This window comes from Haemaphysalis longicornis, unplaced genomic scaffold (genome assembly GCF_048455015.1).
Source record: "Haemaphysalis longicornis isolate Haplotype H1 unplaced genomic scaffold, Haemaphysalis longicornis Haplotype H1 scaffold_8, whole genome shotgun sequence".
In the NCBI taxonomy this organism is placed as follows: domain Eukaryota; kingdom Metazoa; phylum Arthropoda; class Arachnida; order Ixodida; family Ixodidae; genus Haemaphysalis; species Haemaphysalis longicornis.
In genome coordinates, this window is record NW_027526445.1 from 190,829,965 (window position 1) to 190,847,066 (window position 17,102).

At 48.6% G+C, this 17,102-nt stretch overlaps 1 long non-coding RNA gene across 1 annotated transcript; it reads right to left on the reverse strand.

The window, feature by feature from the left end:
• Positions 1-14,843: 14,843 nt before the first annotated feature.
• On the reverse strand, positions 14,844-16,532 carry LOC144149415 (uncharacterized). The gene is made up of 2 exons (XR_013318302.1): positions 16,245-16,532; positions 14,844-15,296 (listed from the first exon to the last, which is right to left on the reverse strand). It is a non-coding gene; the product is annotated as an uncharacterized LOC144149415 (long non-coding RNA).
• Between the last annotated feature and the right edge of the window lie 570 nt (positions 16,533-17,102).

Here is a 17,102-nt window from a genome sequence, read left to right on the forward strand (position 1 = left end):
ATGCGTTCTGATAAGTTCTGATAAGTACTGACGCGTTCTCGATCCGCTATTATTATATAATGATTTCACTTACCATGTGGTTGTGTTTGCGCCTATCTTTGTTTTTCGCGTATTTCCAGTTCTTGTAGTAATATTAATTCTACGGTTTGTTCAACTAGCATTCTATTGCTGTCTTCCATTCCTAACTGGCGTGTTTTTAGCAATTTACCATTTTTGCTTTCTTATAGGAGGTCGCCCTAAGTTTTTATTTCGGAGCCTCCTTGTGTACACCAGGTACCATGTAAACTGGTATGCGAAAGTTCGTTTGAAATAAACCTGAAACCGAGAAAAACCGTGTGAAATCAGTACTCCCGCAGGGAACTAGAAACTCTCCCTTGTGGCCTTGAAAAAACTCCTTTCGGAAGGCCTACAAAACCGCCCCAACTTTGCAAAACTCCATTCAAAAGAAATATATGCTTCCCTTGAACCTCCTAAAAACTCCCCTCGCGAGGCCTACAAAACGTAAAACTCCATGCAAAAGAAGTAAATGCTTCCCTTGAACCTCCTCAAAACGCCCCTAAAATAACATAAGTACTTCCCAAGGGAGCCATAATAGGCTCCTATTCAACCGCCTAAAAAGTCCATAAACATCACTTAAAAACGCCTTGAGGAAGTAAAGAATACTCCATTTTAATCTCCTTAAATTCTCCCTAACATTTCTTAACACTCCCTAACTACCTCCTTTCTATCACCTTAAAACACCCTGTTTTGAGGAGGTAAACAAAACCTCCCTGTTCCATGTAGTAAAAAAACTCCTACAAGGAGGATCACTAGAGGACAGGCGAAAAAGAACCTCTAGGAAGTATATGGGTGGAAAAAAAGTTTAGAGTGTGCATTTGATCGTGACCCTCGCGAGGGGGATGTTTCACTGCGTCTTTTTCGGTCGCGGGACCCGTGGTGCCATCTGGCGGAGGCGCGGCACAAGTCGTAGCACTTTCTTTGAAAAAGCGCCTCGAAAGCGCGGCAAATATGAAATAGGGATGACGCGCTTTCGAGGCAATCCGCCGACGCGGCTGCTTTGTGTACAGACTCGGCGGCGAGCGTCCCGGTTTCCAACGCGCGACTCTGGAACGCCAACGCCGAGAGCCAGTGGGTTGCTCCGCTGCAGCTTTGTCTTTGAGTCAGTTGTTGTCGCGTAGCTCAGCTGTGAATTTGAGGCAAGACCACGGGTGTTACTGAGGCGTATATGTTGCAGTGTTCGTTCGTTGCGGCAGGCAACGCTACGTTCTCGCTTTGAGAAGGCGGACATCTGACGTTTTCAATTTTGGCGCTTCGCCTTGACCTCCGCGCTGTTTCTCTCAAGCGGTCTGAGTGTGGCCAACTTCAGACAATAGCCGTGGCCATCTATCAATCGGCCAGTGCTGGAGGAATTAAATGCAAGGCCTGGCAGGGTTTCGGTGAGGGCAGACCGAATATGAGAAAGCGTGAAGAATGGGCTATTAACAGCAAAGCTGTTTAGCAAATCGTAATTTTCCGTGTCCGCAGTTAAAAACAGCAAGAAATCGGTGAGCGCGCTCACGTGAGCTCGGGACTTGCGGCGACCGCCCGTCATTTAACAAAACCAAGAAAATGCCTAGCGCCTGTGCGTGCGTGCCTCGCGATGACCGCCCTGCGTCCACTGCGCACATTTGTCAAGCCAAGCATACCCACTTTGGGATATTGGCCCCGATTAGCCATCCTTTCGGCATAATCGTGGCAACATTTGCTCGGAACGAGAAAGACACGTCACAGCGTACGCCCCTCCAAGATGATTTCCTATGGTTATCACTTCCTAAAAAATGAAAAAAACTTCCCACTTCCAGTAACAATGATGGAGTAAAGGTCGTTGCGGCAGCGAAGAAGAAGCAAGCAGCGAAGTAGCAAATCGGCTGCAATCGTGGACTTCAACCTTTGTGATGGTCGTGGTGGTTGCCTACAGCTTCGATACCTTCAAGACTTACGGTTTAGTGTGAGCTTCTTTGATTTTTTGTCAACAATCTCGGTCAGCACTTGTACGATGGTTTCGCCAAACTTGGACGAACCGCCACTTTTTCTTACGGTGGCGCGGTCCGTTGCTGCAATGGATCTAGCCGTCGTGACGTTTATGCCAAGGATCTAAGCGAGAAGTTTTAAGTCACTACCACGCCGACACACCTCAACTATCCGGACTATGTCGACATTTTGTTACACTTCGTGCCTTCACCCGACGCTTTTTTCGGTATTCCTCGAAAACATGGTTTTTCTTGATCCATTATGGGCAAAGTATCTTATCCGCGCAGCTTAATGGACATTATCTAACTCTGGACATTGTCTATTTTTCTAATGGATATTTTCTAATTTTGCAATGAACTGCAGTTATTTCGATATCAGTATCCGTCTTTACCAAAGAGTGCCATCTCACCCTTGCCAGACAGATGCAACTCTGCTTGGGTTGGATCCGGCGCCCTCGTCGTCAAAACATTCCCGCCAGGCTTTCTTGTCCTCATGATTTATTTCGGTGAGCATCGGGTGCAAGACGCACTCATAGACGCAGAAAAGGCCGAGCAAAAACATCCGCAAAGCTGCACCTAATTTCGCAGAAAACTCTCCTGAACGTCCTTCTCAGAGCTGGAATAATTTCGTTGGCGACAGGTATAGCGACACGATCGTCCTGGTCTTCATCAGCGCCTTCATCATTATCAGCGCACTGGACTGGCGCGTGAGCTTTGCGAGGCATCAGATAGAACTCGAGTGAGCAGCCATGGGCGGTCGCTCGTCGTCGCTGCTCCTCCTGGTTCTGGCCGGGCCCACTCTTCAATAGAATGTAGGAAGCCGCATACGTTACGCGTCTGCTTCCCTACAAATTGTTGATCCGGACGCGATCCGCGCCTGTGACCCGGCCAGCGGCACCCCGACTAGGCGACGTAAAGGGACCCGCCCATACCGGATTTCTAGCCACGCAATCTCAGGGGCTGGTTCTTTAAGCTCGAGGCCACGTTCTCGCTGAACTACGTCACCATACAGCCGCTCAAGAACTCCATCCTGGACGATGCAGAGCTGTCGCCTGGACGACAAAAAGACGGCAGCAGACGGCCACCCAAGAGCACGCTCCATCCCGTGAAACCGCCGGGTCACTCGGCCGCTCGAGCGGCGCGTAGCAGACGACGCGTCTCTAGCAGACGACAAGACAAGCGCCGGCAAAAATGGACCCAGTAGCTACTCTGCGTGTAAACCACGGTGTAAGAATATTCTTACACCGTGGTGTAAACCGAACTTGCTGGACACGTGCTAACGTGTATGCTTTCATAAGTCGAAAGAAAACTTTACCCGGACCTCATCGCAGCGCGAGAAATGCAGCACGCGCGCAGCGAAAAAATTCCCCCGCATTTCCCCGAGGGGGAGAATGTGAAAGTGCGAATGCACGGTTGTCGGCCCGCTTGCGGCGCTTGCGCTCGGCCCCCGCAGCCCACCGCCTCGCCGCCTTCTCTTCCATCTCTTCCATCGGGTTTGTAGTATCACGTGTACACCACGCAGTTATCAAGCCGCTATAACGCCGCTGAGTCGCCAACGCACGCCGCTGACGACGTAGTTTGAATGCGTTAAAGATATAAGGCGCGTTACTGACACCGATATCAGCGTCGCGTTCGTGGCTTATTCGGTAGAGCGTCGGGCTGCGGCCCGCAAAGTCCTCGGATCGAAACCTGGCGCCGGATGCTGTTTCTTCTTTAAATATAGAGGAGCACTGCGGACGCCGCCGCCGGCGGTGGATGGTTTGGGGTCGCTTATAAAGTGCATTCGCACTTAAAAAGCACGTGCCTAAGCGGCGGCAGCCCCCGTGTACTCCCGCGGAGGCCAGAGCCTTCTATACTATATAGAAGGCTCTGGCGGAGGCGAGAGTGCAGCGCCACCCGGCGATCGTTCCGGAGCCTATTGAGAAGGCGCGCGGACGGCAGACTAGCAAGCGCCATAGAGTTAACTCTATGCATAGCGCCACTCACTGGCTGACTCCACTTGACTCGCAGTGGATTCTGTTGATTCGCGTTGTCTAAAATAATGGCATTTGTATTCTTGTTATTGGGTTTTAAGGCAAAAGCTAGACAAGAAAAACCTTGTTCTGGCACAAACTTTTTATGTATTTACGTTTTACGTAATGTACTTAGTTTTTATATTACGAACGCAAATCAGTCACTTGACTACTTGGCGGCTTTTTCAAAACGCACTAAAAGAGACGAAGCTCGCACACAGGTTCAAATATATAATAATTGTGGGCAACATGCACTAATCGCATAAATAAAAGGATTGTCTCAGTATGAAGTAGTTTTCATTGGATAAAAGCAACTACAAATAGGGATCTGATTGACTAACACTTGTATTCTGCTTTTTGGTCGGTCACCTTGGTGTAAATTTATGCGACATTTGAACACAGAGCTCTGAACGCGCGCAAGTGCGATGCTTTACATCGATATGGACTTCGTGTACAAAATTACTAGTGGCACATGAAGCATTAAACATACTGCTTAATTGGTAAAACGAGATGAGAATAACATCTGCAGTAAAGAAGGCTTTGTTGCACGACAACAAAGCTTTGCAAGAAAGCAGGCACGCAATATCGTGCATAAAGAGGCTGAATTGCGGGGCGGCAGAACTCAGACGCAAAAGCTCGTTACGAACACGTCACGCGTCCTGATATTCCCCCGCCTGTTTTGTAGGGTTCCTGAGGAGGCCATTTAGTTGCGTAGCAATATATATTACGAGGCATAGTTTTATTCGTGTTCTTATTCGCAGAGCGTTATCCGGTGCACAGTTAGCACTACTTTTAACGTGAAAAACAGACAACCCATTTAAATCATGTACAGAATCAATGTCAACCATACTTTGAACAGCTTACAGTAAAGATTTTACTTCCTATATACCCATTCAGTATATTCTGTTATTGTTACATGTGTTTTCTATGCGATGTTAAAATATTTGCTAGGCTTTGCGCACGCTGTCATTTCCATTCGCCCATAGTTACCGAAAATTGTAAGAAAAAAAAAATTGGCTACTGTAGGTGTGGTATGTATTGCAGATGATTGCTTTTTGATAAGACATATTCACAAAATTTGTTAAAGTGAAGCTCTCTATGCCCACTGATGGCGCTTTTACGCCTGAACGCACTGCAGGAAAGCCAACTTTATCGGGCGGCTTATGGTGGTGATGATGATGATAAAACTAAGAGGAGGAAACCAACTTTACACAATGGGAGGGCAAATTGTGATGTGGGTGATAAAACGCGAAGTAGGAAAGCCAACTTTACACACTTGGAGGGCACGTATCGAAGAAGAAGAATAAGAAGACGAAGAGGAGCATGAGGAAAAATGCGAAGCTTCCTCCGATACAGATGAAAACTCCTGAATCCTATCCGCCAAAGTCCAAATCACCGACAACGCTGAGCTAACTGAAGCAGCATATTCAGATGTCCCAATTACACACTAAAAATCATAAACACCACATTAGCTTAGCTCAGCACTTTGCATTGTGGACTTTGCGTTTGTATCGTAGAAAGCTTGGCGTTTCAACCTTGTGTTTATCGTAAACGGCGTTAGATAGATAGATTTAGGCGTTAGATAAACGGCGTTAGACATAACTCTGTGGTCTGAACCCCCAAAAAAGCTGAACATTATTTTGTCGCCTGGTCCACAGAATAGGCAGTGCGTGCGAAACAAGCACTGAAGAAATAGCTGCTAGCAGGGCAGCAGACCTGTCGCTGCAACAGACATGACAGGTGACCACACCTCTGCGGCAAGCTTCAAGGACAGAAGTACCCAGGGATTTGAGTAAATAGGGGAAGGAGCCTAAGTACAAGTACCACCTGAGGACAACCGATAACAAAAGAAAAAGTGGGAAAGAAGAGACCAACAAGCGTGCTAAAAAATGAAAACAACCTTGAGAGACCGGAGATTTCCCGTGAAGCTGGAAGATGGGATGCAGCGACGGGAAGGTGGAGGAGTAAAGAGAGAGAGAGAAAACCCACAGAGGAGACGCGACAAAATGTGGCATTTATTTAAAGACCAAATTGGGAAGTTCCATTTGTAATTGGCTTTATTGCAACCAATTGTGACCAATCAGAATTGGGCAAGTGCCATTTGTAATTGACGATATTGCAACCAATTATGACCAATCGGAATCCGGCAAGTGCCAATCGTAATTGATGTTATTGCAATCGATTAAATTGTAATTTTTGTTATTGCAGTTTGTTAAGTGGGGGTAATAGCCTATCCCGTGGGGGTGAAAAACCTTGCCTCCCTCTCCTGGCTGGGCTAAAAAACACCCCCACGGTGATAGGTCTGGTCTCGTCATCTCCTGACCAGTACACTTTAGGGGACCGAATTCTTCAGGTCTTGCTCGTAATTCCGCTTGTTGTCGAAGGGGAATCTTGCTCTGGCTCTTTCGGCTGGTTCAGTGATGCTGAGGTGAAGTAGACGGCCCTTTCTTCTTCCAAGCCTCGCCATGTTTTTTTTTTTTTCTCTCGTCCCTGCACTTGTGAAGTCTGCAAAGAGAACCCCATTAAACGCCCCCCACCCCGCCTTCCCCGCTGGATTGCACCCGTGTGGAGCGGATTAATTAGCCCCCTTGAGACCTAGTTCACAACCACCTGCTTCACCTTCACCCTTAACAAGCATTTCGGAGGCAGCTGTGGCTGCCACCGACTCCCATGTCTGTGCGAATTCTTCGGCGGAATTGCCGTTTGGTTATTGCGGCTCACGCGGATCTTAAATATATTGTCAACAATCATTGCCTATATGTTTTACAAGAACCCTATAACCCTATCTTCCTAAAATCAAGCACTTTACTCTGCGGAATTTTAGTCTGTTTCGTCAAAAACAGGTTGTCCTTCTAGCACCCCTCGCCAAATTGCGAACTCGTGGCCATTGATCTCTCTCCCTGGTATTCCCCTAACGGGGTGCTTACCACCGGTCCTCTTGATCTTGCCCTTTCGCCCTGTCAGAAAAAGATCATAGTTGCAGGAGACGTTAATTCTCGTGTTAGTTGGAGTTTCTAAAGAAGTGACGTCTGCCGTTTATTGGGTTCGACAGCTGAAAATAACTTGGTCTGCTTCAACTCGGGCAGTGCCGCATAAAAGTATTCAGTTTTCGATTTAACATTTACAGAGGGAGGACTACTTTCTTCGTGGAACACTTTAAAATGCCCATCGAGTAGCCACTGTGTACCCATTGTTTTCGAGACAGCAGTACCCCCGAGCGCACTTTAACTATCAGATCATGCAACACAAACTACATTCGTCTCTCCTCTCTTCCCAACGACTCACGCCTCTTCACGGCCGTACCAACGTCTTGTCGCAGCCCCCGCCCGCTCCGCTCACCGTGCTCCCTCAAATGATCCAACGAGTCAAAAGGTCCAATATTCGATTTTTTGACTCGTTTGATCGCCGTCCGCGCCACCAGTGTTTCCATGTCGTCCTCCAAGAAAAAAGTCACCATCCCAACATGATTGAATAGAGGGGTCCGAGGCACTCGATCGTTCTGGAGCCGGTTATTTTCTCCAAAGCTGAAGCGAAGACTTCTACACCATACGATCACGCTGAGGGAGGTGGTGGTGAAAACATTTATTGAACTCATTTGTTGGTCGAAGAGCGGCCTCAATGAGTGGGGTCCTCAGTCCGCAGCACTCCAATGGCAGACGATATCCGGCGGGCCAGCTCGATCAGCCGTTGCTGGTCTTGCAGGGCAGTGCTGGACAGAGCAGCCTCCCAACAGAGGGTGGGGATGCGTATAGGGGTGAGCCCGTCTGGTGGACGCGAACACTCCCATACAGAGTGGTAGAGGGTGGGAGTGGGGCTCTTGCCAGCCGGGCAGTTGCTCGCGCATCGGGTGGGAAAGAAGAGGTGTTTGTGGTGTAAGTTTGGGAACGTGTGTCTGGAGTTGCCGCCATGACGTGGCGTCGGCGCGGGACAGGGAGTGGTGGGGTGGAGGTAGTGTTTTTCTTTGTGTGCGGTAGTAGGCGAGTGTGAGTGTATACTTGAGAGGTTCGTGGGATGGGATGATGGAAGCTGATGTCTTGGAGTCACCCCGGCATTGTCTGTCCATTTCCTCCGACACCCGGTGGGTCATTTCTTGGGCGAGCGCGTGTGCGTGCTCATTTCCAGGAAGGGAGGCACATAGCTCGGCAAAACTGGATGCCACTCACTCACACTCAATCAAAAAAATATATTTATCCTAACGCACTCACTCGCACTCGCCACTCCGCTCTCACCACGCGCACTCACTCGCACTCACGCTCGCCACTCTGCCCTTACTACTCCCACACACTCGCGCTCACGCTCGCCACTCGTCCCCACCACTCGCACTCACTCGCGCTCACGCTTTCCACTCGTCCCCACCACTTGCACTCACTCCCGCTAACGCTCACCACTCCGCTCCCACAACTCGCACTCACTCCCGCTCATGCTCGCCACTCGTCCTCACCACTCACACACACTCACGCTCACGCTCACCACTCGTCGTCACAACTCGCACTCACTCACGCTCACGCTCACCACTCATCCGCACCACTCACACTCACTCGCGCTCAGGCTCACCACTCATCGTCACCACTCGCACTCACTCGCGCTCACGCTCACCACTCGCATTCGCCGCTTACACTCCCTCTCACTCGCACTCACCACTTGTAATGGCCACTCACACTCACTCGCAATCACCACTCGCTTCCTCCACTCACACGCACTCCCTACTCCCATACCCACTCACGCTCACTCACAACCACCGCTAATCCACATTCCAACTGACTTTGTTTTTTACAGCACGGGAGTTTAAACTTCGCCATGAATCGTTCCATTTTGTGGAGACCTTCAATGCGGCCTTATTGACACCGACACCACCATGTTACGTGAAGCCAGAAAGAATTGGGTGTTTTAAGAGATAAGCTTCACATTGGCTATGAGGCATGCCCCAAAAGAATCATTAACTCGTACAAACTTGATCCAACTGAAAAAAAAAAAAGCCTGTATTACGTGAATTAATGCGCGAAGCTTACGGCCAGCGGCCCGCCGAACACACGGCCCGGGTTTTTTGGTGGCCCTCTGGTTAGGCGGCCCTCAAGAGGGCCGCTTAAACGCTGGGCCGCGTCTTCGGCGGGCCGCTTGCGCTCGAGGCCGCCTGAACCGCCGCTTTATAAGCGGCTTTAAATTGGCGCAGCAGCCCGCCTGCATGCGGGTCGGATAACCAGGAATTGACTAAGAGTGTATAATATACGCTTTCGCGAGGGCATTTAGGGACGCTGTAAATAAATAAATAAATAAATAAACGTGGTGAGTTTTGAGAGCAATAACTTTGTGTTCCGGATTACTTCTAGTGTGTATATCTATGTGTCTGTGCTCATGTTTCGTATACGTTTTTACCTCTTTTCTCTGAAGTGCCCACCGTTCAATGAAACTGTGTACCCGTCAAAAATAAAGATATGAAATACATTCAAAGAGGGTAAGACAGTTTTCATATATCTAGCCTGCTTAGCAGCTCATATGGGTTGGATAGATATTTGGTCAACAAAAGATGCGTCACGTCGTATCTGTCACGTCTTATCTCGCGTAGTCATCAATAGGCCGTGATTTTATAAATCGGTACTTTGATTGTGTCAATGTTAAAGTAGGTTGTGATTTTTACAAGTACTAATGCGCCGATTTTGTTATGAGCGGCATGCGTCGTTTTCGCTGTCGGCAGTACAAATATTTTCGGGCATGAAATACTTACTATTTGAGCTAAAATTTACCTTTCTTAAGAATGGGGTCTGAATTTTTCCTAAGTATGTATTCCGTTATTATAAGCACATGTCTTGATATGTCACTTTCAAAGCGGTAATCGTCGCTGGACTCTTTTACGGAATGAACAAATTCTCGCAAATTTGCCAGAAGCCATGCATGATAACTTTTTATTATTGTCTATGCTATTTCGCTCATATTCTAAAAAAGAAAAAAAAAACACTGAAAATTTTGACAGTGGTGACAAACATAAAAGAAATAGTCCAGTTCGGAAGAACAGCTTAGAAAAGCTATTGCCATCTGTCAAAATACTGGCTAGCGCGCGCACATATTCCTATCTCCAAGCGCGCCAATAGACCCTATGCAAAATGCGCCCCGCCATCTCACGTCGACTCCGGTAACTAGGTCCGCCATTTTGGTACGGTCGTTTGAAACCGAAACCAATTAGCAAAACATAGAAGTCGGGCATTGACCGCTCTTGTTGATGGGCTACAATGCCGGAGCATTGCTTCGTGCCGCAGTGCACGCAATGCGGACATACCGGTCCAAATGGACAAAAGGTACGTGAAGTTCTACGCTCTTGAACGAACTTTCTGACGCGAACTATGCCGGCGCGAGCAACCTTTGTGACACGCTGGGCGCGGTGCGCTGGGAGCGAATATTTGTCGTTGGTTCGCTAAGCGCGGGATCCCGTAGTCGCTGTCCGGATGAAAAATACAGCTGCGTTGGAGTTCTGTGGTACAGCCTTTGTATTCTAAATGAAGCCTGAGCGTGCGCCACCTATTCATGCGACTGACAGCGGCGGTCGACGGGAAAACAGTACCACACGTTGCCAAAATTAGGCTGTTTCTTTACTCGTCCCTGTGGCTCTGCGCCAGCTTCATTTCATTGTTAAATGGTGCCGCTTAGCCCCTACACGAGCCTTTATCTTACCTAGGGCTGTAAACAAACTTCTCTTGCCGCACTACGCCGTCACGGCGCGGTTGAAAATTTGCTCTGTGGCGGGCGCGCACGGTATGGGAGTGTGTTGTTGGTTTCTTTTACGCTGCATTTAGCCGCGTGTCGTTGCAGTAGTGGCGTACCGTGTTTTATGAGGATCTAACGGTGGAAAATTCGAGCTTTTGTACTTGGTTCCTGATTTGCCAGGCTGAAAGGTTTGTTGTTACGTCAAGTTAACTTGGTGCCCATTGTCATTTCAGCCGCGATGTATTTACTGTCGAATATTTTGCGACTAAAATACACACTCACTCTTCTAGTTTGTCACATGCTGCATGCATGCCTCCGACGTAATGATAGTGGCCATTGATGTAGGTAGCTCAGACAATTTTGAAGTTTGAAGTTTGAAGTTTATTCACTTTCCAACAGTGGAAAGTGAAGCAAGAGCTAAAGGCTACAGCCTGACAGAGGCTCTTGCTTCACAGGGCAATCCAGCAGTACAGAATCAGTACAATAATATTCAATTTCACACACACAAAAATATACTCGAAACGTGAGTAGGGTGAGGAGAGTGGGGATCAATACATATATTCACAGGCCCTCTCGTTCAGATGTAGAATACTTAAATACAAAAAAGTTAGTCTGTAGCTTGCAAACACACAAATTATTGTTTAAACTACATCTTGTATACATACAGATACAATAAATGAAATAATACATTTACATTTTCAAGTTCTAGTCAAAAAAAAGAAAACGGCCAGAGTTGCATCAGGACGCCGCGCATCAGGTTGGGTGCTTTTGCATTTTTGTATCTACAGTAAAAATCCCAGTAAATTAAACTACTTCGCTGATTTATAGCGCGTAGTACAGTATAGCAAACTGTGGATATAAATGGAACAAAGGGAAGCATTCGCGCACCCCTGCATGCCGCGGTCTAGTAAACACGACGTTGTCCAGCCTCTGCGTGCTCGCGAGATGACCACGGCGTAATGTGGCATGAATGCTTGCTGGTAGCTCATAGGTGACCCTTCAGGTGCCGTGCCAGTCCTTCGTTCTGTCACTGTGGGGGGTGAAGCCATCACAACTGGGGCAAAAAACCCATTCCCAAGGTTACCAAGTTTTCTCCAAAGCGCCTGCACGGCACTTTGTTGCTGCTCGCATTGCTCCTGGACTCGACGTGTATCGAACAGACGCATTGGCAAAGGAAGGGAGGGGCCATTTTCTCGCGGGCTTCTCCAGTCAATGTCTTGGACACTCGCTGGCTTGATGCCCTGCTGTCTCGGACGTACGCACTGTTGTGGCAGCTCAGTTCACGCAAGCTTCGGTGGCGCGTCTTAAAACCTTCGGCTTGAAAGAGGGCGAGTAGGTGCACAGCAGCCAGGATGTGACTACATGCTCCACTGCAACACGCCGTGCACTCGCACGCTGCCTCCACAATCGCCCCACTGTCCGTCTCAAAGGTGAGGCACACAACATAAGGCCGGCCACTTTTCTTCTGGGAGCGAAAGTAGATGCTGAGCACATAAATGAGGCCCAACCTGCAAGAATAGTGACAGTAACAGTAAATAGCACTCAGGGAAGAACGGACTAGTCCGCTACAGTTTATGGTAAAGGGACAGAGCAGAAAGAAGTGGCCGCAAGGAACAGACTCAAAATGACCAGATTTTGTGTCTTGCTTAACACTGTTGCAAGGGCAATAATCTACACCTCAAACAGCAATGATATCAAAATTGTTTGTCAAGTTCGAGCGTGCAAGTATCTCTGCATGCTTTGTTAATGCATTTTCAAGAGAAGGAAGTTTAACATTTAAAAACCTCACCGTGGGTAATGATACCAGTACCCGCATAATCGTGTTCGTCATAACTTAAGCAAGCAATAATATGATTATCTGGAACTCACTTCTAGAACCTTTCGAGATAAACAGGTAAACATTCGGGCTATACCAATGACCCTTCAAATTAAAAAAAATCTTCTAGTTCAGTGAGTTCGAGCTATAAGGAGGTTTTACTGTATTATCTATTCGTGCACACCAAAAACATGCGCTTTAGAAACAAACACAACCACCCCACCGCCAAAAAAGGAGAATAAAGACACACAAACGAATTTTTGCGGCAGAACATGCGCAATAAATAATGAAAATACACAAAAAAAGAAAATTCAAGGCGTATGTGCGCTTTTGTAGTTGACTTCGCCGCAAAGCGCGATTGCTTTGCGGCAAACGCGCGGGCGGACGAGCGTCACGGAAAACGGCCGCAACCTTTCCGTAAACTTCTTCGCCAAAAATCATCCCGTAAATTCGATGTACAGCATTTGAAAATACCGAATCCACTCACTAGTGGTACGGTCTGGCGATTGTCGCTTTCCTCTTTCAAGGTTACTGCAACAGAATCGTCGCTACGCATTTGTATGATAAACAACGGTGAACAAAGTGCTATACAGATGCTCATAACGGTTAAATCGCGTCAAGTAAAAAACGAAGAAGGATTTACTTACTGCGAGTCGCACGTGTTTGTCCGCACCGATGAAGGCGAGCAATGCGCCTCGGTGGCTAGGCGGCATGCCCTGCTCCGCTGCCGCTCGGATGGGTCTTTGGCGCGGCACCCCGAGTGGTATGAGTCTTCAGACACAGTCGGCAGCGCAGACAAGTGCTTCGTCCACAATCCGCGGTCGGGAGCCGGAAAACGCCGTCCAGTTTGAGCCATACCGCGTTACCGTCACCTACTCTTCCACAGTAAACAATACGAGACTTCCCGATCGGCACCCGTACCAATATGGCCGACGGTCTCGTTTACATCAGTGTTGCTAGATCACCATGCAATTTCGCATAAGGTCTATTGCGCAGTCAATAGACCCTATGCAAAATGCGCACCGCCATCTCACGTCGACTCCGGTAACTAGGTCCGCCATTTTGGTACGGTCGTTTGAAACCGAAACCAATTAGCGAAACATAGAAGGCGCCGGGCATTGACCGCTCTTGGTGATGGACTACAATGCCGGAGCATTGCTTCGTGCCGCAGAGCACGCAAAGCAGAATTACCGGTTCAAATGGAGAAAAGGTACGTGAAGTTCCACGCTTTTGAACGAACTTTGTGACGCGAACTGTGCCGGCGCGAGCAACCTTTGTGACACGCTGGACGCGGTGCGCTTGGAGCGAATAGTTGTCGTTGGTTCGCTAAGCGCGGGGTTCCGTAGTCGCTGTCCGTATGAAAAATACAGCTGCGTTGGAGTTCTCTTGTCCAGCCTTTGTATTCTAAATGAAGCCTTAACGTGCGCCGCCTATTCACGCGACTGACAGCGGCGCTCGACCGCGAAAACAGTACCACACGTTGCCAAAATTAGGCTGTTTCTTTACTCGTCCCTGTGGCTCTGCGCCCGCTTCATTTCATTGTTAAATGGTACCACTTAGCCCCTACACGAGCCTTTATCTTACCTAGGGCTGTAAACAAACTTTTCTTGCCGCACTACGCCGTCGAAAATTTCCTCTGTGGCGGGCGCGCACGGTATGGGAGTGTGTTGTTGGTTTCTTTACGTTGCATTTAGCCGTGTGTCGTTGCAGAAGTGGCGAACGCTGTTTTATGATGATCTAACGGTGGAAAATTCGAGCTTTTGCACTTGGTTCCCGATTTTCCGGGCTGAAAGGTTTGTTGTTACGTCAAGTTAACTTGGTGCCCATTGTCATTCCAGCAACGATGTATTTACTGTCGAATATTTTGCGACTAAAATACACACTCACTCCTCTAGTTTGTCACTCGCTGCATGCATGCCTCCGACGTAATGATAGTGTCCATTGATGTAGGTAGCTGAGACAATTTTCAAGTTTTATTCAAAAAGAAAACGGCCACAGTTGCATCAGGCTGCCACGCATCAGCTTGAGAGCTTTTGCGTTTTTTGTATCCACAGTGAAAATCCCAGTAAATTAAACTACTTCGCTGATTTATAGCGCGTGCAGTATAGCAAACTGTGGATATAAATGGAACAAAAAGAAGCATTCGCGCACCCCTGCATGTCGCGGTCTAGTAAACGTGACGTTGCCCAGCCTCTGCTGCGTGCTCCTGAATGCTTGCTGGTAGCTCATAGGTGACCCTTCAGGTGCCATGCCAGTCCTTGTTTCTGTCACTGGCGGGGGGGGGGGGGGGGGGGGAGGAGGAGGAGGAGGAGCGGGAGGCCAGCACAACTGGGGCAAAAAACTCATTCCCAAGGCTACCAAGTTTTCTCCCAAGCGCCTGCACGGCACTTCCTGTACTCGACGTGCATCGAACAGACGCATTGGCGAGGGAAGGGAGGGGCCATTTTATCGCGGGCTTCTCCAGTCAATGTTTTGGACACTCGCTGGCTTGATGCCCTGCTGTTTCGGACGTCCCCACTGTTGTGGCAGCTCAGTGCACGCAAGCTTTGGTGGCGCCTCTTAAAACCTTCGGCTAGCAAGAGGGCGAGTAGGTGCACAGCAGCCAGGATGTGACTCCATGCTACACTGCAACCCGCCGGGCAATCGCACGCTGCCTCCCCAATCGCCCCACTGTCCGTCTCAAAGGTGAGGCACACAACTTAGGGCCGGCCACTTTTCTTCTGGGAGCGAAAGCAGCTGCTGAGCACATGGATGAGGCCCAACCTGCAAGAACAGAGAGAGTATAAGTAAATAACACTCAGTGAAGAACAGGACTAGTCCGCTACAGTTTATGGTAAAGAGCAGAAAGAAGTGGCCGCAAGGAACAGACTCAAAATGACCAGATTTTGTGTCTTCCTTAACATTGTTGCAAGGGCAATAATCTACACCTGAAACAGCAATGATGTCAAAATTGTTTGTCAAGTTCGAGCGTGCAAGTATCTCTGCATGCTTTGTTAATGCATTTTTCAAGAGAAGGAAGTTTAACATTTAAAAACCTCAGCGTGGGTAATGATACCAGTACCCGCATAATCGTGTTCGTCATAACTTAAGCAAGCAATAATATGATTATCTGGAACTCACTTCCAGAATCTTTCGAGATAAACAGGTAAACATTCGGGCTATACAGATGACCCATCGAATTAAAAAAAATCTTCTAGTTCAGTAAGTTCGAGCTAACGAGGTTTTACTGTATTATCTATTCGTGCACACCAAAAACATGCTCTTTAAAACAAACACAACCACCCCACCGCCAAAAAAAGGAGAAGAAAGACACACAAACAGATTTTTGCGCAGAACATGCGCAATAAATAATGAAAACACACAAAAAAAAGAAAATTCAAGGCATATGTGCGCTTTTGTAGTTGACTTCGCCGCAAAGCACGATTGCTTTGCGGCAAACGCGCGGGCGGACGACCGTCACGGAAAACGGCCGCAACCTTTCCGTTAACATCTTCGCCAAAAATCATCCCGTAAATTCGATGTACAGCATTTGAAAATACCTAATCCACCCACTAGCGGTATGGTCTGGCGATTGTCGCTTTCCTCTTTCAGAGTTACTGCAACAGGGTCGCCGCTGCGCATTTGCATGGTAAACAACGGTGAACAAAGTGCCATACAAATGCTCATACCGGTTAACTCGCGTCAAGTAAAAACAAAGAAGGATTTACTTACTGCGAGTCGCACGTGTTTGTCCGCACCGATGAAGGCGAGCAATGCGCCTCGGTGGCTAGGCGGCATGCCCTGCTCCGCTGCCGCTCGGATGGGTCTTTGGCACGGCACCCCGAGTAGTACGAGTCTTCGGACACAGTCGGCAGCGCAGACAAGTCCTTCGTCCACAATCCGCGGTCGGGAGCCGGAAAACGCCGTCCAGTTTGAGCCATACCGCGTTACCGTCACCTACTCTTCCACAGTAAACAATACGAGACTTCCCGATCGGCGCCCGTACCAATATGGCCGACGGTCTCGTTTACATCAGTGTTGCTAGATCACCATGCAATTTCGCATAGGGTCTATTCGCTCTGGACAACCTTCCAAACAGTTTATTTCAAGAGTAATCCCAGGCGAAAAGGGTGCAGTGCGAGAGTGTCCAGCAAAACACCGCCTCAAAAAGATTGAAAACGGCAAGCAAGGCGGAGGAACGCTACTGGAGCGCTGCCTTGACCGCTTGGCGGAGACAAGGCGAGGGAGAGAGGCGGCGCCGCGTGGTCGCGCGAAATCGGCGCCGCCTGACTTTAGCGCGGGCGTACTCATGGAGACGAGTTGCCTGGCGCCCGCCTCCCTCCCCGTCCCCCTTTCTAATCGGCGCCAACCTGCCACAAAACCGCAGCTTGATCCTAAACTGAACCGTCATGCGCCCGCACCGGGCACCGAAACAAGTTCACGTCGAAAGTTTATACGAAATAACGGGGAGAATAAGTCATCGGACACACACACGCACGCACATGCACGCACGTACACAAGCACGAACACCCATGCAACACACAAACACATACACGCGCCCGCACGCACACAAATGCACATGCACGCGCA